We start from the raw sequence: 26,201 nt of genomic DNA, 5'->3' as shown, positions 1-26,201 counted from the left end.
TTACAAAGATCTACACCATTCTTTCATTAAGCAGTTTGATAACACCTTTTTCGTGGAATCTGCAATAGGACATTTGGGAGCACAGTGAAGCCTATGGTGACAAAGGAATCATCTTCAGATAAAAAACGAAAAGAAGGTTTCTGAGAAACGAGATTTTGTGCTGTATATTTCATCTCATAGAGTTACACCGTTCTTTTCATTAAGCAGTTTGCTAACACTGTTTTCTTTTGATCTACAATGGGAAATTTTGGAGCACATTGAAGCTTACGGTGACAAAGGAAATATCCACAGACAAAAACTAGAAAGAAGCTTTCTGAGAAACTGCTTTGTGATTTGTGAATTCATCTCACAGAGTTATATGACTCTTTTCATGGAGTAGTTTGGTAGTACTGTTTTTGGGGAATCTGAGATGGGATATTTTGGATCGCATTGAAGCCTATGGTGACAAAGGAAATATCCTCAGATTAAAAACCAGAAAGAAGGATTCTTAGAAAGGTCTTTGTGATGTGTGAATTCATCTCAGAGAGTTACATCATTCTTTTCATGAAGTAGTTTGCTAATACTCTTTTCGTGGAATGTGCAAAGGTATATTTGGGAGTGCATTGAGGCCTATGGTGAAAAAGGAAATATCCTCAGATAATAACTAGAAGGAAGCTTTCTGGGAAATTGCTTTGTGATGTATGAGTTCATCTCACAGAGTTACACTATTCTCTTCATTTAGCAGCCTACTAACATTGTTTTGTTGGAATATGCAATGTGATATCTCAGAGTGCATTGAAACATATGGTGCAAAGGATATGTCTTCATATAAAAACTAGTAAGAAGCTTTCTGAGAAACCACCTTGTGATGTGTTAATTCATCTCACTGACTTACACTACTACTTTCATGGATCTGTTTGGTAGTGCTGTTTTTGGGTAAACTGAGAAGGGATATTTTGAATCGCATTGAAGAATATGGTGACTAAAGAAATATCCTCAGATTAAAACTAGAAAGAAGCTTTCTGAGAAGTTTCTTCTTGATGTGTGAATGCATCTCACAGAGTTACACCTTTCTTTTCATGGAGCAGTTTGCTAACACTGTTATCATGGAATCTGCGAAGAGATATTTGAGAGCATATTGAGGCCTGTTGCGAAAAAGAAAATATCTATCATCAGATAAAAATTACAAAGACACTTTCTGAGAAACTGCTTTGTGGTGGGAGAATTAATCTCACAGGGGTACACCGTCCTTTTCTTTGAGCCGTTTGATAACACTGTTTTCGTGGAGTCTGCAAAAGGATATTTCTGGGTGCATTGAAGCTTATGGCAACAAAGGAAATACCCACATAGAAAAACCAAGAAGAAAGTTTCTGAGAAACTTTCTTATGTGTGGATTCAACTCACAGAATTACACTGTTCTTTTCATTGAGCAGTTTGCTAACACTGTTTTCTTGGAATCTATGATGGGATATTTTTGTGGCACATTGAAGCTTATTGTGAAAAGTAAATATCTTCAGACAAAAGCTAGAAAGAAATATTCTGAGAAACTGAATTCTGATTTGTGAATTCAGTGCACAGAGTAACACGATTCTTTTCATGGTTGTTTGTTAGCTCTGATTTTGGGGAATCTGAGAACAGATACTAAGGATTGCCTTGAAACCTATGGTGACAAATGAAATATCCTCAGATAAAAGTTAGAAGGAAGCTTTCTGAGAAAGTTCTTTGTGATGTGCTAATTCATCTCACAGGGTTACAGCTTTCTTTTCATGGAGCTGTTTGCTAACCCTGATTTCGTGGAATCTGTAAAGGGATATTTGCGAGTGCATTGAGGCCTGTAGTGAAAAAAGAAATATTATAAAAAAAATAGAAAAAACTTTCTGAGCAACTGCTTTGCGATTTGTGAATTCATCTCACAGAATTACACTGTTCTTTCATTGAGCCTTTTGACAGCACAGTTTTCATGAAATCTGTAATAGGATATTTGGCAGCACATTGAAGCCAATGGTGACAAAGAAAATATCCTCAGATAAAAACCAAAAAGAAGTTTTTTGAGAAACTGCTTTGTGATGTGTGAATCCATGTCACAGAGTTACACTCTCCTTTTCATGGAGCAGTTGGCTAACACTGTTTTCTTGGAATCTACAATGGCATATTTCGGAGTGCAATGAAGCTTATTGTGAAAAAGGAAACATTCTCAGAAAAAAACTAGAATGAAGCTTTCTGAGAATCTGCTTTGTGATGTGTAAATTCACCTCAGAGAGTTACACTGTTCTTTTCATTGAATAGTTTGATAACAGTGTTTTCTTGGAATCTGCAATGGGACATTTCAAAGTGCTTTGAAGCTTATGGTGACAAAGGAAATATCCTCATATAAAAATTAGACAGAAGCTTTCTGAGAAACCACTTTGTGATGTGTTAATTCTTCTCATGGAGTTTCACTATTCTTTTCATGGTTCAGTTTGTTAGCACTGTTTTGGGGAATCTGAGAAAAAATACCTTGGATCACATTGAAGCTTATGGTGACTAAGGAAAAAACCTCGGATAAAAAATAGAAGGAAGGTTTTTGAGGTAATTCCTTGTGATGTGTAAAATTATCTCACAGACCTTTGTTTCATGGGGCAGATTGCTAACAGAATTTTCGTGGAATCTTCCAAGGGTTATTTATGAGCTCACTGGGGCCTATAGTGAAAAAGAAAATATAGTCAGATAAAATGTATAAAGAAGTTTTCTGAGAAATTGCTTTGTGGTGTGTGAATTCATCCAGTAGAATGGCAACATTCTTTTCATTGTGCAGTTTCATAGCACAGTTTTCGTGAAATCTGCAGTAGGATATCTGGGAGTGCATTGAAGCCTAAGGTGACAAAGGAAATATCCTCATAAAAAAACCAAAAAGAAGCTTTCTGAGAATCTTCTTTAAGATGTGTGAATTTATCTCACAGAGTTACACGGTTCTTTTCAATGGGCAGTTTGTTATCACTGTTTTCTTGGAATCTGCAATGGCGTATTTTGGAGCTCATTGAGGCTTATGGTGACAAAGGAAATATCCTCATATAAAAACAAGAAAGAAGATTTCTGAGAAACTGCTTTGGAATGTGTTAATTCATCTCACAGTGTTACACAATCCTTTTCATGGGTCAGTTTGGTTGCACTCCTTTTGGAAAATCTGAGAAGGGATATTTTAGACCTCATTGGAGCCTATGGTGACTAAGGAAATGTCCTCATATGAAAATTAGAAAGAAGTAATCTGAGAAAGTTCTTTGTGAAGTGTGAATTCATCTCACAGAGTTACACCTTTCATTTCATGGAGCAGTATGCTAACACAGTTTTCGTTTAATCTACAAAGGGATATTTGGGAGCACCTTGAAGCCTATAGTGAAAAAGGAATTATCCTCAAAGAAAAACTAGAAAGAAGCTTTCTGAGAAACTGCTTTGTGATGTTTGAATTCAAGTCACAGTGTTACATTGTTCTTTTCATTGAGCAGTTTGCTAGCACTATTTTCTTGGAATCTACAATGGCATATTTCAGAGCGCAATGAAGTTTATTGTGAAAAATGAAATAGCCTTAGACAAAATCTAGAAAGAAATTTTCTGATACTTCTTTGTGATGGGAATTCTTGTCAGAGAGTTACACTGTTCTTTTCATTGCGTTGTTGGATGACACTGTTTTCTTGGAATCTGTAATGGATATTTCGGAGCACTTTGAAGCTTTTGGTGACAAAGGAAATATCCTCATATAAAAACTAGAAAGAAGCTTTCTGAGAAACTGCTTTGAGGTGTGTTAGCTCTTTCACAGAGTTACTCTTTTCATGGATCAGTTTGGTAGCACTGTTTTGGGGAATCTGAGAGGGGATACTTTGAATATCATTGAAGCCTATGGTGACTAAGGAAATATCCTCAGATAAAAACTCGAAAGAAGCTTTCTGAGATAGTTATTTGTGATGTGTAAATTTATCTCACAGACATACATTTTTCTTCATGGTGCAGTTTGCTAACAGAGTTTTCATGGAATCTGCAAAGGGATATTTGTGCGTGAATTGAGGCCTATAGAGAAAAACGAATTATCCTTAGACAAAGCCTAGAAAGAAGCTTTCTGAGAAACTGCTTTGTGATTTGTGAATTCATTTCACAGAGTTACACCATTCTGTTCATTGTGGAGTTTGATAACACTGTTTTCGTGGAGTCTGCCAAAGGATATTTGGGAGCACAATGAAGCCTATGATGAGAAAGAAAATATCCTCAGAGAAAAAACAAAAAGAAGCTTTCTGAGAAACTGTTTTTTTCTGTGCGAATTCAACTCATAGAGTTACCCTGTTGTCTTCATTGAACAGTTTGCCAGCACTGATTTCTTGGAATCTACAATGGGATATTTCAGAGTGCACTGAAGCTTATTGTGAAAAAGGAAATATTCTCAGAAAAAAATAGAAAGAAACTTCCTGAGAAACTACTAGGTGACATGTGAATTCATCTCACAGAGTTACATGATTCTTTTCATTGTTCAGTTTGAGAGCACTGCTTTTGGGAAATCTGAAAAGTGATATTTTGGATGGCCTTGAAGCTTATGATGACAAAGGAAATATCCTCAGATAAAAGCTAGAGAGAAGCTTTCTGAGAAAGTTCTTGGTGATGTGTGAATTCATATCATGGAGCTACACCTTTTTTTCATGGAGCTGTGTGCTAACACTGTTTTCGTGGAATCTGCAAAGATATATTTGGGAGTGCATTAAGGCCTATGGTGAAAAAGTAAACATCCTCAGATAATAATTAGAAAAAAGCTTTCTGAGAAACTGCTTTGTGATGTTTGAATTCATATCACAGAGTTACACTGTTCTTTTCATTTACCATTCTGTTAACACTGTTTTCTTGGAATCTTTAATAGGATATTTCAGAGTGGATTGAAACTTATGGTAACAAAAGAAATATCTTCATATAAAAACTAGTAAGAACCTTTCTGAGAAATCGCTTTGTGATGTGTTAATTCATCTCACTGACTTACATGACCCCTTTCTTGGATCAGACTGGTAGCACTGCTCTGGGGTAAACTGAGAAGGGATACTTTGGATTGCACTGAAGAAAATGATGACTAAGGAAATATCCTCAGATAAAAACTAGAAAGAATCTTTCTGAGAATGTTTTCTTAACGTGTGAATTCATCTCACTGAGTTACATGTTTCTTTTCACGGAGCAATTTGCTAACACTGTTTTCATGGAATCTCCAGAGGGATACTTGGGGGCGCTGTGAGGCCTATAGTGAAGAAGGAAATATCCTCAGATAAAACCAGAAAGGAGCTTCCTGAGAAACTCTTTTGCGATGTGTGAATTCATCTCACAGAGTTACACTGTTCTTTTCATTGAGAGGTTTGCTAACACTATTTTTTTGTTATCCAAAATGGGATATTTCAGAGTGCATTGAAGATTATGGAGATAAAGGAACTATCCTCAGACAAAAAAAGAAACTTTCTGAGAAACTTTGTTATTTGTGAATTCATCTCACAGAGTTACATGATTCTTTCCATTGATCAGTTTTATAGCTTTGTTTCTGGGGAAACTGAGAAGGGATATTTTGGATCTCATTGAAGCCTATGGTGACAAAGGAAATATCCTCAGATAAAAACTAGAAAGAAGGTTTAAAATTTATGATTGGGTGGAGCAAGATGGCCAAATAGGAACAGCTCAGGTCTCCAGCTTCCAACGCAAGCAACACAGAAGGCAGGTGATTTCTCATTTTCAACTGAGGTACTGGATGCATCTCACTAGGGAGTGCTGGACAATCAGTGCTGGTCAGCTGCTGCAGCCCAACCAGAGAGAGCTGAAGCAGGGTGAGGCATTGCCTCACCTGGGAAGTGCAAGGGGGAAGGGAATCCCTTTTTCTAGCCAGCAGAACTGAGACACACCATACCTGGAAAATTGGGTAACTCCCACCCCAATACTGCGCTGTACCAAGGGTCTTAGCAAACGGGCACACCAGGAGATTATATACCACCTCTGGCTGGGAGGGTCCCACACCCACCCATGGAGCCTCGCTCATTGCTAGCACAGCAGTCTGCAATGCAACTGCAAGGAAGCAGTGAGGCTGGGGGAGGGGATCCCACCATTGCTGAGGCTTAAGTAAATTAACAAAACTGCTGGGAAGCTCGAACTTGGTGGAGCTCACAGAGCTAAGGAGCCCTGCCTGTCTCTGTAGACTCCAACTCTGGGGAACATGGCAGAGCTAATCAACAACAACAACAAAGAAAAAGCAGCAGAAACCTCTGCAGACGCAAATGACTCTGTCTGACACCTTTGAAGAAAGCAGTGGAAATCTGAGAATGGACGGACTGCCTGTTAAAGTGGGTCCCTGACCCCTGAGCAGCCTAACTGGGAGACATCCCCCACTAGGGGTAGACCGACAACCCACACCTCACTCGGTGGAGTACACTCTTGAGAGGAAGCTTCCAAAGCAAGAATCAGACAAGTACACTCGCTGTTCAGCAATATTCTATCTTCTGCAGCCTCTGCTGCTGACACCCAGGCAAACATGGTCTGGAGTGGACCTCAAGCAATCTCCAACAGACCTACAGCTGAGGGTCCTGACTGTTAGAAGGAAAATTAGCAAACTGGAAGGACACCCACACCAAAACCCCATCAGTATGTCACCATCATCAAAGACTAGAGGCAGATAAAACCACAAAAATGGGGAAAAAGCAGGGCAGAAAAGGTGGAAATTCAAAAAATAAGAGCACATGTACCCCTGCAAAGGAATACAGCTCATCCCCAGCAACGGATCAAAGTTGGACAGAGAATGACTTTGATGAGATGAGAGAAGAAGGCTTCAGTCCATCAAACTTCTCAGAGCTAAAGGAGGAATTATGTACCCAGCACAAAGAAACTAAAACTCTTGAAAAAAGAGTGGAAGAATTGATAACTAAAATAATCAATGCAGAGAAGACCATAGACGAACTGACAGCGATAAAAATCATGACACAAGAAATCCGTGACAAATGCACAAGCTTCAGTAACTGACTCGATCAGCTGGAAGAAAGAGTATCAGCGATTGAGGATCAAATGAATGCAATGAAGTGAAAAGAGAAATCTAAAGAATAAAAAGAAAAAGAAATGAACAAAGCCTGCAAGATGTATGAGATTATGTAAAAAGACCAAATCTACGTCTGACTGGAGTGCCTGAAAGGGAGAGGGAAAATGGAACCAAGTTAGAAAACACTATTGAAGATATCATCTAGGAGAAGTTCTCCAACCTAGTAGGGCAGGCCAACATTCAAATTCAGGAAACACAGAGAAAGCCACAAAGATACTCCTCGAGAAGAGTAACTCCAAGACACATAATTGCCAGATTCACTGAAGTTGAAATGAAGGAAAAAATCTTAAGGGCAGCCAGAGAGGAAGGTCGGGTAACTCACAAAGGGAAGCCCATCAGACTAACAGCAGACCTCTCGGCAGAAACTCTACACACCAGAAGAGTGTGGGGGCCAATATTCAACATTCTTAAAGAAAAGAATTTTAAACCCAGAATTTCATATCCAGCCAAACTAAGTTTCATCAGTGAAGGAGAAATAAAATCCTTTACAGATAAGCAAATGCTTAGAGATGTTGTCACCACCAGGCCTGCTTACAAGATCTCCTGAAGGAAGCCCTAAACATGGAAAGGAACAACTGGTACCAGCCATTGCAAAAACATGCCAAAACGTAAAGACCATCGAGGCTAGGAAGAAACTGCATCAACTAACAAGCAAAATAACCAGTTAAATATCATAATGGCAGGATCAAGTTAACACATAATAATATTAACCTTAAATGTAAATGGCCAAAATGGTCCAATTAAAAGACACAGACTAGCAAACTGGATAAAGAGACCGGACCCTTCAGTTTGCTGTATTCAGGGGACCCATCTCACATGCAGAGACATACATAGACTCAAAATAAAGGCATGGAGGAAGATCCATCAAGCAAATGGAGAACAACAAAAAGCAGGTTGCAATCCTAATCTCTGATAAAACAGACTTTAAACCATCAAAGATCAAAAGAGACAAAGAAGGCCATTACATAATGGTAAAGGGATCAATTCAACAGGAAGAGCTAACTATCCTAAATATATATGCACCCAATACAGGAGCACCCACATTCATAAAGCAAGTCCTTAGAGACTTACAAAGAGACTTAGACTCCCATACAATAATAATAGGAGACTTCAACACCCCACTGTCAACATTAGACAGATCAACAAGACAAAACGTTAAGGATATCCAGGAATTGAACTCATCTCTGCAGCAAGCAGACCTAATAGACATCTATAGAACTCTCCACCCCAAATCAACAGAATATACATTCTTCTCAGCACCATATCACACTTATTCCAAAATTGACCACATAATTGGAAGTAAAGCACTCCTCAGCAAATGTACAAGAACAGAAATTATGACACAATATCTCTCAGACCACAGTGCAATCAAACTAGAACTCAGGACTAAGAAACTCAATCAAAACGGCTCGACTACATGGAAACTGAATAACCTGCTCCTGAATGACTACTGGGTACATAACGAAATGAAGGCAGAAGTAATGATGTTCTTTGAAACCAATGAGAACAAAGATACAACATACCAGAATCTCTGGGACACATTTAAAGCAGTGTGTAGAGGAAAATTTATAACACTAAATGACCACAAGAGAAAGCTGGAAAGATCAAAATTGACACTCTAACATCACAATTAAAAGAGCTAGAGAAGCAAGAGCAAACACATTCAAAAACTAGCAGAAGGCAAGAAATAACTAAGATCAGAGCAGAACTGAAGGAGATAGAGACAGAAAAATCCCTCCAAAAATCAATGAATCCAGGAGTTGGTTTTTTGAAAAGATCAACAAAATTAATAGACTGCTAGTAAGACTATTAAAGAAGAAAAGAGAGAAGAATCAAATGGATGCAATAAAAAATGATAAAGGGAATATCACCACTGCCACCACAGAAATACAAATCACCCTGAGAGAATACTATATACACCTCTATGCAAATCAACTAAAATCTAGAAGAAATGGATAATTTCCTGGACATGTCCACTCTCCCAAGACTAAACCAGGAAGAAGCTGAATCCCTGAATAGACCAATAGCTGGTTCTGAAATTAAGGCAATAATTAATAGCCTACCAACCAAAAAAAGTCCAGGACCAGATGGATTCACAGCTGAATTCTACCGGAGGTACAAGGAGGAGCTGGTACCGTTGCTTCTGAAACAATTCCAATCAATAGAAAAAGAGGGAATCCTCTCTAACTCATTTTATGAGGTCAACATCATCCTGATAACAAAGTCTGTTAGAGACACAACCAAGAAAGAGAATTTTAGACCAATATCCCTGATGAACATTGATGCAAAAATCCTTAATAAAATACTGGCAAACCGAATGCACTTGCACATCAAAAAGCTTTACCACCATGATTAAATGGGCTTCATCCCTGGGATACAAGGCTAGTTCAACATACACAAATCAATTAATGTAATCAAGCATATAAACAGAACCAAAGACAAACACCACATGGTTATCTCAATAGATGCAGAACAGGCCTTTGACAAAATTCAACAGCCCTTCATGCTAAAAATGCTCAATAAATTCGGTATTGATGGAACGTATCTCAAAATAATAACAGCTATTTATGACAAACCCACAGCCAATATCATACTAAATGGGCAAAAACTGGAAAACTTCCCTTTGAAAACTGGCACAAGACAGGGATGCCCTCTCTCACCACTCCTATTCAATATAGTGTTGGAAGTTCTGGCTAGGGCAATCAGGCAAGAGAAAGAAATCAAGGGTATTCAGTTAGGAAATGAAGAAGTCAAATTGTCCCTGTTCGCAGGGGACATGGTTGTATATTTAGAAAACCCCATAATAACAGCCCAAAATCTACTAAAGCTGATAAGCAACTTCAGCAAAGTCTCAGGATACAAATCAATGTGCAAAAATCACAAGCATTCTTATACACCAGTAACAGACAAAGAGAAAGCCAAATCATGAATGGACTTCCATTCACAATTGCTTCGAAGAGAATAAAATACCTAGAAATCCATCTTACAAGGGATGTAAAGGACATCTTCAAGGAGAACTACAAACCACTGCTCAGTGAAATCAAAGAGGACACAAACAAATGAAGAACATACCATGCTCATGGATAGGAAGAATCCATATCGTGAAAATGGCCATACTGCCCAAGGGAATTTATAGATTCAATGACATCCCCATCAAGCTACCAATGAATTTCTCCACAGAATCGGAAAAAAGTGCTTTAAAGGTCATATGGAAACAAAAAAGTGCCTGCATTGCCAAGACAATCCTAAGTCAAAAGAACAAAGCTGGAGACATCACGCTACCTGACTTCAAACTATACTACAAGGCTACAGTAACCAAAACAGCATGGTACTGGTACCAAAACAGAGATATAGACCAATGGAATAGAACAGAGTCCTCAGAAATAATACCACACATCTACAGCCATCTGATCTTTGACAAACCTGAGAGAAACAAGAAATGGGGAAAGGATTCCCTATTTAATAAATGTTGCTGGGAAAATTGGCTAGCCATAAGTAGAAAGCTGAAACTGGATCCTTTCCTTACTCCTTTTATGAAAATTAATTCAAGGTGGATTAGAGACTTAAATTTTAGACCTAATACCATAAAAACCCTAGAAGAAAACCTAGGGAATACCATTCAGTACATAGGCACGGGTAAGGACTTCATGTCTAAAACAAGAAAAGCAATGACAACAAAAGCCAAAATTGACGAATGGGATCTAATTAAACTAAAGAGCTTCTGTACAGCAAAAGAAACTACCATCAGAGTGAACAGGCAACCTACAGAATGGGAGAACATTTTTGCAATCTACTCATCTGACAAAAGGGCTAATATCCAGAACCTACAAAGAACTCAAACAAATTTACAAGAAAAAAACAAACAACCCCATCAAAAAGTGGGCAAAGGATATGAGCAGACATTTCTCAAAAGAAGACATTCATACAGCCAACAGACACATGAAAAAATGCTCATCATCACTCGCCATCAGAGAAATGCAAATCAAAACCACAATGAGATACCATCTCACACCAGTTAGAATGGCAATCATTAAAATATCAGGAAACAACAGGTGTTGGAGAGGATGTGGAGAAATAGGAACACTTTTATACTGTTGGTGGGATTGTAAACTAGTTCAACCATTATGGAAAACAGTATGTCGATTCCTCAAAGATCTAGAACTAGAAATACCATATGACCCAGCCATCCCATTACTGGGTATATACCCAAAGGATTACAAATCATGCTGCTATAAAGACACATGCACAAGTATGTTTATTGCAGCACTATTCACAATAGCAAAGACTTGGAATCAACCCAAATGTCCATCAGTGAAAGACTGGATTAAGAAAATGTGGCACATATACACCATGGAATACTATGCAGCCATAAAAAATATGAGTTTATGTCCTTTGTAGGGACATGGATGCAGCAGGCAACTATCATTCTCAGCAAACTATCGCAAGAACAGAAAACCAAACACCACATGTTCTCACTCATATGTGGGAAGTGAACAATGAGATCACTTGGACTCGGGAAGGGGAACATCACACACTGGGGCCTATCATGGGGAGGGGGGAGAAATTGCATTGGGAGTTATGCTTGATGTAAATGACGAGTTGATGTGTGCTGACGAGTTGATGGTTGCAGCACACCAACAGGGCACAAGTATACATATGTAGCAAACCTGCACATTATGTACATGTACCCTAGAACTTAAAGTATAATAATAATTAAAAAATAAAATTTATGATTGATACATTAAAAAAATCTAGAAAGAAGCTGTCTGAGAAGGTTCTTTCTGATGTGTGAATTCATCTCAGAGAGTTACAACTTTCTTTTCATGGAGCAGTTTGCTAACACTGTTTTCATTGTTTGTGGAAAGGTATATTTGGGAGTGCAGTGAGACCTATGGTGAAAACGGAAATATTCTCAGATAAGAACTAGATGAAAGCTTTCTGAGAAACTGCTTTGTGATGTGTGAATTCATCTCAAATAGTTACACTGTTCTTTTCATTTAGCAGCCTGATAACACCGTTTTCTTGTAATCTGCAATGGGATATTTTAGAGTGCATTGAAACTTATAGTGACAAAGGAAATATCTTTGTATAAAAACTAGTAAGAAGCTTTCTGAGAAACCGCTTTGTGAAGTGTTAATTCATCTCACTAAGTTACACGACTCTTCAAGGATCAGTTGTTTAACGCTGTTTTTGGGTAAAGTGAGAAGGGATATTTTGGATCACATTGAAGAATATGGTGACTAAGGAAATATCCTCAATAAAAAAGAGAAAGAAGCTTTCTGAGAAAAAACTTTGAGATGTGTTAATTCATCTCACAGCATTACACAGTTCTTTTCATGGAGCAGTTTTGTATCACTGTTTTTAGGGAATCTGAGAAGGGATATCTTGGATCTCATTGAAGCCTATGGTGACAAAGGAAATATGCTCAGCTCAAAACTAGAAAGAAGCTTTCCCAGAAAGTTCTTTCTGATGTGTGAATTCATCTCAGAGAGTTACACCTTTCTTTTCATGGAGCAGTTTGCTAACACTGTTTTCGTGGTTTGTGCAAAGGCATATTTGGGAGTGCCTTGAAACCTATGGTGAAAAAGGAAATATCCTCAGATAATAACTAGAAGAAAGTTTTCTCAGAAACTGTTTTGTGATGTGTGAATTCATCTCAAAGAGTTACACTGTTCTTTTCATTTAGCGGCCTGCTAACATCGTTTTCTTATAATCTGCAATGGGATGATTTAGAGTGCATTGAAACTTATGGTGACGAAGGAAATATCTTCGTATGAAAACTAGTAAGAAGCTTTCTGAGAAACCGTTTTGTGATGTATCAATTCATCTCACTGAGTTACACGACTCTTCAAGGATCAGTCTTTTAGCGCTGCTTTTGGGTAAAGTGAGAAGGAATATTTTTGATCACATTGAAGAATATGGTGACTAAGGAAATATCCTGAGATAAAGACTAGAAAGAAGCTTTCTGAGAAACTGTTTTCTGATCTGTTAATTCATCTCACAGAGTTACACCTTTCTTTTCATGGAGCAGTTTGCTAACACTGTTTTCATGGAATCTGTAATTGGATATTATGGAGTGCATTGAAGCTTATGGTGATAAAGTAAATATCCTCATAAAAAACTAGAAGGAAGCTTTCTGAGAAACAGCTTTGTGATGCATTAGTTCAGCTCACATAGATACATGATTCTTTTCATGGATCTGTTTGGTAGCCCTGTTTTTGGAGCCACGGAGAAAGGATATTTCTGATTGCTTTGAAGCCTGTGGTGACAAAGGAAAATCCTGAACTAATAACTATAAAGAAGCTTTCTGAGAAACTTTGTGATTCTTTGTGGGAATTCATAAAACAGTGTTACACCTTTCTTTTCATGGAGTAGTTTGCTAACACTGCTTTTGTGGAGTCTGCAAAGGGATATTTGGGAGCGAATTGAGGCCTATGGTGAAAAAGAAAGTATGCTCAGATGAAAACTACAAAGAAGCTTTCTGAGAAACTGCTGTGTGATGTGCGAATTCATCTCACAGAGATACACTGTTCTTTTAACTTAGCAGTCTACTAACACGGTTTTCTTGGAGTCTGCTATGGGATATTTCGGAGAGCATTGAAGCTTACGGTGACAAAGAAAATATCTTCATATAAAACTAGAAGGAAGCTTTCTGAGAAACCGCTTTGTGATGTGTTAGTTCAGCTCACAGAGTTACATGATTGTTTTCATGTATCAGTTTGGTAACACTGTATCCTCAGATAAAAACTAGAAATAAGCTTTCTGAGAAAGTTCTTCATGTAATATGAATTCAACTCACAGAGTTACAACTTTCTTTCCATGGAGCAGTTTGCTAACACTGTTTTCGTGGAATGTGCAAAGGGATATTTGAGAGCACATTGAGGCCTATGTTGGAAAAGAGCATATTCTCAGTTAAAAACTAGAAAGAATCTTTCTGAGAAACTGCTTTGTGATGTGTGAATTCATCGCTTAGATTTAAATAGTTGTTTTCTTTGAGCAGTTTGGTTACTGTTTTCTTGGAATATGCAATGGGATATTTCTGAGCGCATTGAAGCCTACGGTGACAAAGGAAATATAGTCAGATTAAAGCCAAAAAGAAGCCTTCACAGAAACTGCTTTGTGTTGTGTCAATTCATCTCACAGCGTTACACTGTTCTTTTCATTGAGCAGTTTGCAAACACAGTTTTCTAGGAATCTGCAATGGGATATTTAGGAGGGCATTGAAGCTTATGGTGACAAAGAAAATATCCTCAGACAAAAATAAGAAGGAATCTTTCTGATAAACTCCTTTCTGATTTGTGAATTCATCTCAGAGTTACACGATTTTTTTCATGGAGCAATTTGGTAGCACTGTCATCGAGTAATCTGAGAAGTTATATTGTGCATCGCAATGAAGCCTATGGTGAAAAAGGAATTATCCTCAGAAAAAAATGGGAAAGAAGCTTTCTGTGAAAGCTCTTTGTGATATGTGAATTCACCTAACAGACTTAAACTATTCTTTTCATTTAGCAGTTTGGTATCACTGTTTTCATGGAATATGCAAAGGGATATTTGGGAGCACATCCACATCTATGGTGAAAAAGGAAATATCCTCAGATAAAAACTAGAAGGAAGCTTTATGAGAAACTGTTTTGTGATGTGTGAATTCATCTCACAGAGTTACACTGTTCTTTTCATTGAAAAGTTTGCTAACACTGTTTTCTTGTAATCTGCAATGCTATATTTCAGAGTGCATTGAAGTTTATGGTGACAAAGGAAATATCCTCAGACAAAAACTAGAAAGAAGCTTTCTGAGAAACTTCTTTGTGATTTGTGAATTCTTCTCACAGAGTCACATGATTATTTAAATGGAGAAGTTTGGTAGCACAGTTTTTGAGAAATCTGAGAAGGGCTCTTTTGGATCGGATTGAAGCCAATGGTGACAAAGGAGCTATCCCCATATAAAAACGAGAAAGATGCTTTCTGAGAAACCACTTTGAGATGTGTTAATTCATCTCACAGCATTCCACAATTATTTTCATGGATCAGTTTTACAGCACTGTTTCTGGGGAATCTGAGAAGGGATATTATGGAACACATTGAAGCCTATGTTGACAAAGGAAACATCCTCAGATAAAAACTAGAAAAGAGAAGCTTTCTCACAAAGTTCTTTGTGATGTGTGAATTCATCACAGAGCTATACTTTTCTTTTCATGGAGCAGTTTGCTAACACTGTTTTTGTGGAATCTGCAAAGGGTTATTTGGGAGCATATTGAAGCCTGCAGCGAAAAAGGAAATATCCTCAGTAAAAACCAAAAGGAAGCTTTCTGAGAAGCTGCATTGTGATGGATGAATTCATCTCACAGAGCTAAACTGTTCTCTTGTTTTTGAGCTACTTGATAACACTGTTTTTGTGGCATCTGCGATAGGATATTTTGGAGTGCATTGAAGCCTATGGTGACAAAGGAATTTTCCCTATAGAAAAACCAAAAAGAAGCTTTCTGAGAAACTGTTTTGTGATATGTGAATTCAACTCACAGAGTTACCCTGTTCGTTTCATTGAGCAGTTTGCTAACGCAGTTTTCTTGGAATCTGCAACAGTATATTTTGGAGCACAATGAAGCTTATGGTGACAAAGGAAATATCCTCAGACAAAAACTAGAAACAAGTGCTCTGAGAAATTGTCTTTTGATTTGTGAATTCATCTCAAAGAGTTACATGATTCTTTTCATGGATCACTTTGGTAGCACTGTTTTGGAGTATCTGAGAAGGGATATTTTGGATTCCATTGAAGCCTATCATGACAAAAAAAGTATCCTCAGATAAAAACTAGAGAGAAGGTTTCTGAGAAACTGCTTTGTGATGTGTGAATTTATCTCAAAGTGTTACACATTTCTTTTCATGGAGCAATTTGGTAATACTGGTTTCATGGAATCTGCAAGGGATATTTGGGCATGCACTGAGGCCTATGGTGAGAAAGAAAATATCCTCAGTTAAAAACTATAAGGAAGCATTCTGGGAAACTGTTTTGTGATATGTGAATTCATCTCAGAGTGTTACACTTTTCTTTTTATTGAGCCATTTGTAACTGTTTTCTATGAATCTCCAATGGGATGTTTCATAGCACATTGAAGCTCATGGTGTCATAGGAAATATGCTCACAGAAAAAGTACAAAGAAGCTTTCTGAGAAATTGCTTTGTGATGTGTTAATTCATTTCACAGAGTTACACGATTATTTTCAGGGATCAAATTGGTAGCATAGCTTTTGGGGAATCTGAGAGGGAAAATTTGGATTGCATTACAGCCTATTTTGACAAAGTAAATATTCTCAGATAAAAACCAGAAAGAAGCTTTCTGAGAAAGTTCTCTGTGATGTGTGAATTCATCTCACAGAGTTACACCTTTCTTTACATGGAGCCATTTACTAGCACTGTTTTCGTGGAATCTGCAAAGGGATACTTTGGAGCGCATTTTGGCCTATGTTAAAAAACTAAATATCCTCAGTTAAAAACTAGAAAGAAGCTTTCTGAGAAACTGCATTGTGATGTATGAATTCATCTCACACAGTTACACTGTTCTTTTCACTGAGCCGTTTGTGGACACTGTTTTCGTGTAATCTGCAAAGAGATATTTGGGAGTTCATTGAGACCTATAGTGAAAAAGGAAATATCCTCAGATAAAAACTAGAAAGAAATTTTCTGAGAAACTGCTTTTTGATTCGTGAATTCATCTCACAGATTAACAGTGTTCTTTTTATTGAGCTGTTTCATCACAGTCTTTTCATGGAATCTGCAATAGGATATTTGGGAATGCATTGAAGCCTACGGTTGCAAGGAAACATCGTCAGATAAACAACAAAAGGAAACTTTCCGAGAAACTGCTTTGTGGATGTTTGAGTTCATCTCACAAAGTTACACTGTTATTTTCATTGATCACTTTGCTAACACTGTTTTCTTGGAATCTGCAAGGGGATATTTTGGAGTGCATTTAAGCTTATGGTGACAAAGGAAATATCCTCAGACAAAAAGTGGATAGAAGCTTCTGAAAAACTGCTTTTTTATTTGTGAATTCATCTCACAGAGTTACCCTGTTCTTTTCATTGAGCAGTTTGCTAACACTGTTTTCTTGGAATCTGCAATGGGATATTTGAGAGCTCATAGATGCTTATGGTGACATAGGAAATATCCTCAAAGAAAAAGTAGAAAGAAGGTTTCTGGGAAACCACTTTGTGATGTGTTAATTCATCTCACAGAGTTGCACGATGCTTTTCATGGATGAGTTTGGTAGCGCTCTTTTCGGGGAATCTGAGAGGGGACATTTTGGATCACTTTGAAGCCTATGGTGACAAAGCAAGTATCCTCAAATAAAGACAAGAAAAAACCTTTCTGAGAAAGTTCTCTGTGATCTGTGATTTCATCTCACAGAGCTAAAACTTTCTTTTCATGGAGCAATTTGCTAACACTATTCTCATGGAATCTGCAATAGGATATTTGGGAGCATATTGAGGCCTATGGTTACAAAGGAAATATCCACAGATAAAAACCAGAAAGAAGATTTCTGAGAAAATGCTTTGTGATTCGTGAATCCTTCTCAAAAAGTTACACCACTCTTTTGTGGATCAGTTTAGTCGCACTGTTTTTGGGGCATCTGAGAAGGGATAATTTGCATCCCATTGAAGCCTATGGTGACAAAGGGAATATCCTCAGGTAAAAAATAAAAGGAAGCTTTATGAGAAACTTCTTGGTGATGTGTGAATTCTTCTCACAGAGGTACACCTTTCTTTTCATGGAGCATCTTGCTAACACTGTTTTCTTGCAAACTGCAATGGGATATTTTGCAGTACATTGAAGCTTATGGTGACAAACGAAATACCTTCATATAAAAACTAGAAAGAAGATTTCTGAGAAACCACTTTGGGATGTGTGAATTCATTTCACAGATTTACACCCTTCTTTTCATAGAGCAGCTTGTTAACACTGTTTTCTTGGGACCTGCAATGAGATATTTCGGAGCACATTGAAACTTGTTGTGAAAAAGGAAATATAATCAGACAAAAAATAGAAAGACATATTCTGAGAAATTGCTCTATGATTTGTGAATTCATCTCAGTGAGATACACGATTCTTTTCAAGGATCTCTTTGATATCACTGTTTTTGGGAAATCTGAGATGGGATATTTTGGATATCATTGAAGTCTGTGGTGACTACGGAAACATCCTCAGAAAAAACTACAAAGGAGCTTTCTGAGAAAGTTCTTTGTGATGTGTGAATTCATCTCACAGAGATATACCTTTGTTTTCATGGAGCAGTTTTCTAACACTGTTTTCATGGAATCTGCAAAGGGATATTTGGGAACACATTGAGGCATAAGGTGAAAAAGGAAATACACTCAGATAAAAATTAGAAATATGATTTCTGAGAAACTACTTTGTGATGGGTGAATTCATCTCACAGACCTATACCGTGCTTTTCTTTGAGCCGTTTGATAACAATGTTTGGGTGGAGTCTGCAATGGGATATTTGGGAGTGCAATGAGGCCTATGGTGAAAAAGGAAATATCCTCAGATAAAACCTGGAAAGAAACTTTCTGTGAAACTGCATTGTGATGTGTGATTTCAACTCACAGAGTTAGACCATTCTTCTCATTTAGCAGTCTGCTAATCCTGTTTTTTTGGAATCTACAATGGGATATTTTGGAGGACATTGAAGCTTATCGTTTCAAAGGAAATATCCTCTGACAATAAGCAGAAAGACGCTTTCTGAGAAACTGCTTTGTCATGTGTTAATTCATCTCACGGAGTTACACGATTCTTTTCATGGATCTGTTTGGTAGGACTGTTTTGGGGAATATTAGAAGGGATATTTTGGATTGCATTGAAGCCTATGGTGACTAAGGAAACATCCTCCGATAAAAACTATAAAGAAGCGTTCTGAGAGAGTTCTTTGCGATGCGTGAATTCATCTAACAGAGATACACCTTTCTTTTTGTGGAGCAGTTTGGTAACCCTGTTTTCATTGAAACCGCAAAGGGATATTTGGGAGCACATTGAGGCCAATATTGAAAAAAGAAAAATCCTCTGATAAAAACTAGAAAGAAGCTCTCTGAGAAACTGCTTTGTGATGTGTAAATTCATCTCAAACAGTTACATTGAGCAGTTTGATAGCACAGCTTTTGTGGAATCAACAAAAGGACATTTGGGAGAGCATTGAAGCCTATGGTGACAATGGAAATATCCTCAGATACAAACCAAGAGGAAGGTTTCTTTTTTATTATTATTATTATACTATAAGTTCTAGGGTACATGTGCATAACGTGCAGATTTGTTGCATATGTATACTTGTGCCATGTTGGTGTGCTGCATCCATCAAGTCGTCAGCAACCATCAATTCGTCATTTACATCAGGTATAACTCCCAATGCAAACCCTCCCCCCTCCACCCCATGATACGCCGCGATGTGTGATGTTCCCCTTCCCGAGTCCAAGTGATCTCATTGTTCATTTCCCACCTATGAGTGAGAATATGCGGTGTTTGGTTTTCTGTTCTTGTGGTAGTTTGCTAAGAATGATGGTTTCCAGCTGCATCCATGTCCCTACAAAGGACGCAAACTCATCCGTTTTTATGGCTGCATAGTATTCCATGGTTTATATGTGCCACATTTTCTTAATCCAGTTTGTCACAGATGGACATTTGGGTTGATTCTAAGTCTTTGCTATTGTGAATAGTGCCACAATAAACATATGTGTGCATGAGTCTTTATAGCAGCATGATTTATAATCCTTTGGGTATATACCCAGTAGTGGGATGGCTGGGTCATATGGTACATCTAGATCTACATTCATGAGGAATTGCTATACTGTTTTCCATAATGGTTGAACTAGTTTACAATCCCACCAGCAGTGAAAATGTGTTCCTATTTCTCCACATCCTCTCCAGCACCTGCTGGTTCCTGACTTTTGAATGATTGCCATTCTAACTGGTGTGAGATGGTATCTCATTGTGGTTTTGATTTGCATTTCTCTGATGGCGAGTGATGATGAGCATTTTTTCATGTGCCTGTTGGCTGTATGAATGTCTTCTTTTGTGAAATGTCTGCTCATATCCTTTGCCCACTTTTTGATGGGGTTGTTTGTTTTTTCTTGTAAATTTGTTTGAGTTCTTTGTAGATTCTAGATATTAGCCCTTTGTCAGATGAGTAGATTGCAAAAATATTCTCCCATTCTGTAGGTTGCCTGTTCACTCTGATGGTAGTTTCTTTTGCTGTACAGAAGCTCTTTAGTTTAATCATATCCCATTTGTCAATTTTGGCTTTTGCTGCCGTTGCTTTTGGTGTTTTAGACATGAAGTCCTTGCCCATGCCTATGTCCTGAATGGTACCACCTAGGTTTTCTTCTATGGTTTTTATGGTATTAGGTCTAACATCTAAGTCTCTAATCCATCTTGAATTAATCTTCGTATAAGGAGTAAGGAAAGGATCCAGTTTCAGCTTTCTACTTATGGCTAGCCAATTTTCCCAGCAGAATTTATTAAATAGGGAGTCCTTTCCTCATTTCTTGTTTCTCTCAGGTTTGTCAAAGATCAGATGGCTGTAGATGTGTGGTTTTATTTCTGAGGACTCTGTTCTGTTCCATTGGTCTATATCTCTGTTTTGGTACCAGTACCATGCTGTTTTGGTTACTGTAGCCTTGTAGTATAGTCTGAAGTCAGGTAGCGTGGTGCCTCCAGCTTTGTCCTTTTGACTTAGGATTGTCTTGGCAATGCGGGCTCTTTTTTGGTTCCATATGAACTTTAAAGCCGTTTTTTCCAATTCGGTGAAGAAACTCATTGGTAGCTTGATGGGGATGGCATTGAATCTATAAATAACTTTGGACAGTATGGTCATTTTCACGATATTGATTCTTCCTATCCATGAGCATGGTATGTTCTTCCATTTGTTAGTGTCCTCTTTTATTTCACTGAGCAGTGGTTTGTAGTTCTCCTGGAAGAGGTCCTTTACATCCCTTGTAAGTTGGATTCCTAGGTATTTTATTCTCTTTGAAGCAATTGTGAATGGAAGTTCATTCCTGATTTGGTTCTCTGTTTGTCAGTTACTGGTGTATAAGAATGCTTGTGATTTTTGCACATTAATTTTGTATCCTGAGACTTTGCTGAAGTTGCTTATCAGCTTAAGGAGATTTTGGGCTGAGACACTGGGGTTTTCTAAATATACAATCATGTCATCTGGAAACAGGGACAATTTGACTTCTTCTTTTCCTAACTGAATACCCTTTATTTCTTTCTCTTGCCTGATTGCCCTGGCCAGAACTTCCAACACTAGGCTGAATAGGAGTGGTGAGAGAGGGCATCCCTGTCTTGTGCCAGTTTTCAAAGGGAATTTTTCCAGTTTTTGCCAATTCAGTATGATATTGGCTGTGGGTTTGTCATAAATAGCTCTTATTATTTTGAGATACGTTCCATCAATACCGAATTTATTGAACGTTTTTAGCATGAAGGGCTGTTGAATTTTGTCAAAAGCCTTTTCTGCATCTATTGAGATAATCATGTGGTTTTTGTCTTTGGTTCTGTTTATATGCTGGATTACGTTTATTGATTTGCGAATGTTGGACCAGTCTTGCATCCCAGGGATGAAGCCCATTTAATCATGGTGGATAAGCTTTTTGATGTGCTACTGAATCCTTTTTGCCAGTATTTTATTGAGAATTTTTTCATCGATGTTCATCAGGGATATTGGTCTAAAATTCTCTTTTTTTGTGTGTGTCTGCCAGGCTTTGGTATCAGGATGATGTTGGCCTCATAAAATGAGTTAAGGAGGATTCCCTCTTTTTAATTGATTGGAATAGTTTCAGAAGGAATGGTACCAGCTCCTCTTTGTACCTCTGGTAGAATTCAGTTGTGAATCCATCTGGTCCTGGACTTTTTTTGGTTGGTAGGCTATTAATTATTGCCTTAATTTCAGAGCCAGCTATTGGTCTATTCAGGGATTCAACTTCTTCCTGGTTTAGTCTTGGGAAAGTGTAAGTGTCCAAGAAATTATCCATTTCCTCTACATTTTCTAGTTTATTTGCGTAGAGGTGTTTATAGTATCATCTGATGGCAGTTTGTATTTCTGTGGGGTCGGTGGTGATATCCCCTTTATCATTTTTTATTGAGTCTATTTGATTCTTCTCTCTTTTCTTCTTTTTTAGTCTTGCTAGTGGTCTGTCAATTTTGTTGATCTTTTCAAAAAACCAACTCCTAGATTCATTGATTTTTTGGAGGGTTTTTTGTGTCTCTATCTCCTTCAGTTCTGCTCTGATCTTAGTTATTTCTTGCCTTCTGCTAGCTTTGGAATGTGTTTGCTCTTGCTTCTCTAGTTCTTTTAATTGTGATGTTAGAGTGTCAATTTTAGATCTTTCCTGCTTTCTCTTGTGGGCATTTAGTGCTATAAATTTCCCTCTACACACTGCTTTCAATGTGTCCCAGAGATTCTGGTATGTTGTGTCTTTGTTCTCATTGGTTTCAAAGAACATCTTTATTTCTGCCTTCATTTCTTTATGTACCCAGTAGTCATTCAGGAGCAGGTTATTCAGTTTCCATGTAGTTGAGCGGTTTTGATTGAGTTTCTTAGTCCTGAGTTCTAGTTTGATTTCACTGTGGTCTGAGAGACAGTTTGTTATAATATCTATTCTTTTACATTTGCTAAGGAGTGCTTTACTTCCAATTATGTGGTCAATTTTGGAATAAGTGTGATGTGGTGCTGAGAAGAATGTATATTCTGTTGATTTGGGGTGGAGAGTTCTATAGATGTCTATTAGGTCCGCTTGGTGCAGAGATGAGTTCAATTTCTGATATCCTTGTTAACTTTCTGTCTCGTTGATCTGTCTGATGGTGACAGTGGAGTGTTGAAGTCTCCCATTATTATTGTTTGGGAGTCTAAGTCTCTTTGTAATTCCCTAAGGACTTGCTTTATGAATGTGGGTGCTCCTGTATTGGGTGCATACATATTTAGTATAGTTAGCTCTTCCTGTTGAATTGATCCCTTTACCATTATTTAATGGCCTTTTTTGTCTCTTTTGATCTTTGATGGTTAAAAATCTATTTTATCAGAGACTGGCATTGAAACCCCTGCTTTTTTTTGTTCTCCATTTGCTTGGTAGATCTTCCTCCATCCCTTTATTTTGAGCTTCCTCCATCCCTTTATTTTGAGTCTCTGCATGTGAGATGGGTCTCCTGAAGACAGCAGACTGATGGGTCTTGACTCTTTATCCAGTTTGCCAGTCTGTGTCTTTTAATTGGAGCATTTAGTCCATTAACATTTATACTTAATATTGTTATGTGTGACCTTGATCCTCCCATTATGATATTAACTGTTTATTTTGCTCGTTAGTTGATGCAGTTTCTTCCTAGCCTCAATGGTCTTTGCATTTTGGCATGTTTTTGCAATGGCTGGTACCGGTTTTTCCTTTCCATGTTTAGGGCTTCCTTCAGGGTCTCTTGTAAGACAGGCCTGGTGGTGACAAAATCTCTAAGCATTTGCTTATCTGTAAAGGATTTTATTTCTCCGTCACTGATGAAACTTAGTTTGGCTGGATATGAAATTCTGGGTTTAAAATTCTTTTCTTTAAGAACGTTGAATATTGGCCCCCACTCTCTTCTGGCTTGTAGAGTTCCTGCCGAAAGTCTGCTTTTAGTGTGATGGGCTTCCCTTTGTGGGTAACCCAACCTTTCTCTCTGGCTGCCCTTAAGATATATTCCTTCATTTCAACTTTGGTGAATCTGGCAATTATGTGTCTTGGAGTTGCTCTTCTCGAGGAGTATCTTTGTGGCGTTCTCTGTATTTCCTGAATTTGAATGTTGGCCTGCCCTACTAGGTTGGGGACGTTCTCCTGGATGATATCCTGAAGAGTGTTTTCCAACTTGGTTCCATTTTCCCCCTCACTTTCAGGCACCCCAATCAGACGCAGATTTGGTCTTTTTACATAATCCCATACTTCTCGAAGGCTTTGTTCATTTCTTTTTCTTCTTTTTCCTTTTGGTTTCTCTTCTCGCTTCATTTCATTCATTTGATCCTCAATCGCTGATACTCTTTCTTCCAGTTGATCAAGTCGGTTACTGAAGCTTGTGGATTTGTCAAGTATTTCTCGTGTCATGGTTTTCATCTCTGTAATTTCATTTATGACCTTCTATGCATTAATTATTCTAGCTATCAATTCTTCCACTCTTTTTTCAAGATTTTTAGTTTCTTTGCACTGGGTATGTAATTCCTCCTTTAGCTCTGAGAAGTTGGATGGACTGAAACCTTCTTCTCTCATCTCGTCAAAGTCATTCTCTGACCAGCTTTGATCCATTGATGGCGATGAGCTGCGCTCCTTTGCAGGGGGAGATGTGCTCTTATTTTTTGAATTTCCAGCTTTTCTGCCCTGCTTTTTCCTCATCTTTGTGGTTTTATTTGCTTCTGGTCTTTGATGATGCTGACGTACTGATGGGGTTTTGGTATAGGTGTTCTTCCTGTTTGATAGTTTTCCTTCTAATAGTCAGGACCCTCAGCTGTAGGTCTGTTGGAGATTGCTTGAGGTCCACTCCAGACCCTGTTTGCCTGGGTATCAGCAGCAGAGGTTGCAGAAGATATAATATTGGTGAACATCCAGTGTACCTGTCTGATTCTTACTTCGGAAGCTTCCTCTCTGGGGTGTACTCCACCCTGCGAGGTGTGGGGTGTCAGACTGCTCCTAGTGGGAGATGTCTCCCAGTTAGGCTACACAGGGGTCAGGGACCCACTTGAACAGGCAGTCTGTCCGTTCTCAGATCTCAACCTCCATGTTGGGAGATCCACTGGTCTCTTCAAAGCTGTCAGACAGAGTCGTTTGGGTCTGCACAGGCCTCTGCTGCTTCCCCTGTTGTTTTTTAGCTGTGCCCTGTCCCCAGAGGTGGAGTCTACAGAGACAGGCCGGTTTCCTTGTGCTGCTGTGAGCTCCACCCAGTTCGAGCTTCCCAGCAGCTTTGTTTACCTACTTAAGCCTCAGAAATGGTGGGCCCCCCTCCCCGTGCCTCGCTGCTGCCTTGTGTTTAGATCACAGACTGCTGTGCTAGCAATTAGGGAGGCTCCATGGCCGTGGGACCCTCCCATCAAGGTGTGGGTATAGTCTCCTTGTGTTCCCGTTTCCTTAAAGCACAGTATTGGGGTAGGAATTACCCGATTTTCCAGGTGTTGTGTGTCTCAGTTTGCCTGGCTATGAAAAGGGATTCCCTTCCCCCTTGCGATTTCCAGGTGAGGCAATGCCTCGCCCTGCTTCAGCTCTCCCTGGTTGGGCTGCAGCAGCTGACCAGCACCGATTTTCCAGCACTCCCCAGTGAGATGACCCCAGTACCTCAGTTGAAAATGCAGAAATCACCAGTCTTCTGTGTCACTCACGCTGGAAGTTGGAGAGTGGAACTGTTCCTATTCGGCCACCTTGTTCCACCCTCAAGAAGAAGCTTTCTGAGAAATTGCTTTGTGATGTGTGAAATCATGTCACAGAGTAACAATGCTCTTTTCATTGAACAGTTTGCTAACAGTGTTTTCTTGGAATGTGCAATAGGATAATTCAGAGCACATTGGAGCCTATGGAGACAAAGGAAATATCTTCAGACAAAAACTAGAAAGAACCTGTCTGAGAAACTGCTTTTTGATGTGTGAATTCATCTCACAGAGTTACACCTTTCTTTTCATGGAGCAGTTTTTCAGTACTGTTTTGAGGAATCTGAGAAGGGATACTTTGGATGGCATTGAAGCCTATGGTGACAAAGGAAACACCTGAGATAAAAACTATACAGAAGCTTTCTGAGAAACTGCTTTGTGATGTGTGAATTCATCTCACAGAGGTGCACGATTCTTTTCACGGATCACTTTGGTACCACTGTGTTTGGGGAATCTGAGAAGGGATATTTGGGATCACATTGAAGCCTTCAGTGACAAAAGAAATATCATCAGATAAAAGCTAGAAAGAATCTTTCTGTGAAAGCTCTTTATGATTTGTGAACTCATCTCACGGAGTTACACTGTTCTTTTCATTAAGCAGCTTGTGAAAACTGTTTCTGTGGTATCTGCAAAGGGATATTTGGGAGGGCATTGAGGTCTATGGTGAAAAAAGGAAATATCCTCATATAAAAACTAGAAAGAATCTTTCTTAGAAACCGCTTTGTCATGTGTGAA

Source organism: Piliocolobus tephrosceles, chromosome 19, assembly GCF_002776525.5.
Source record: "Piliocolobus tephrosceles isolate RC106 chromosome 19, ASM277652v3, whole genome shotgun sequence".
NCBI lineage: Eukaryota > Metazoa > Chordata > Mammalia > Primates > Cercopithecidae > Piliocolobus > Piliocolobus tephrosceles.
This window is presented reverse-complemented; position numbering follows the sequence as displayed.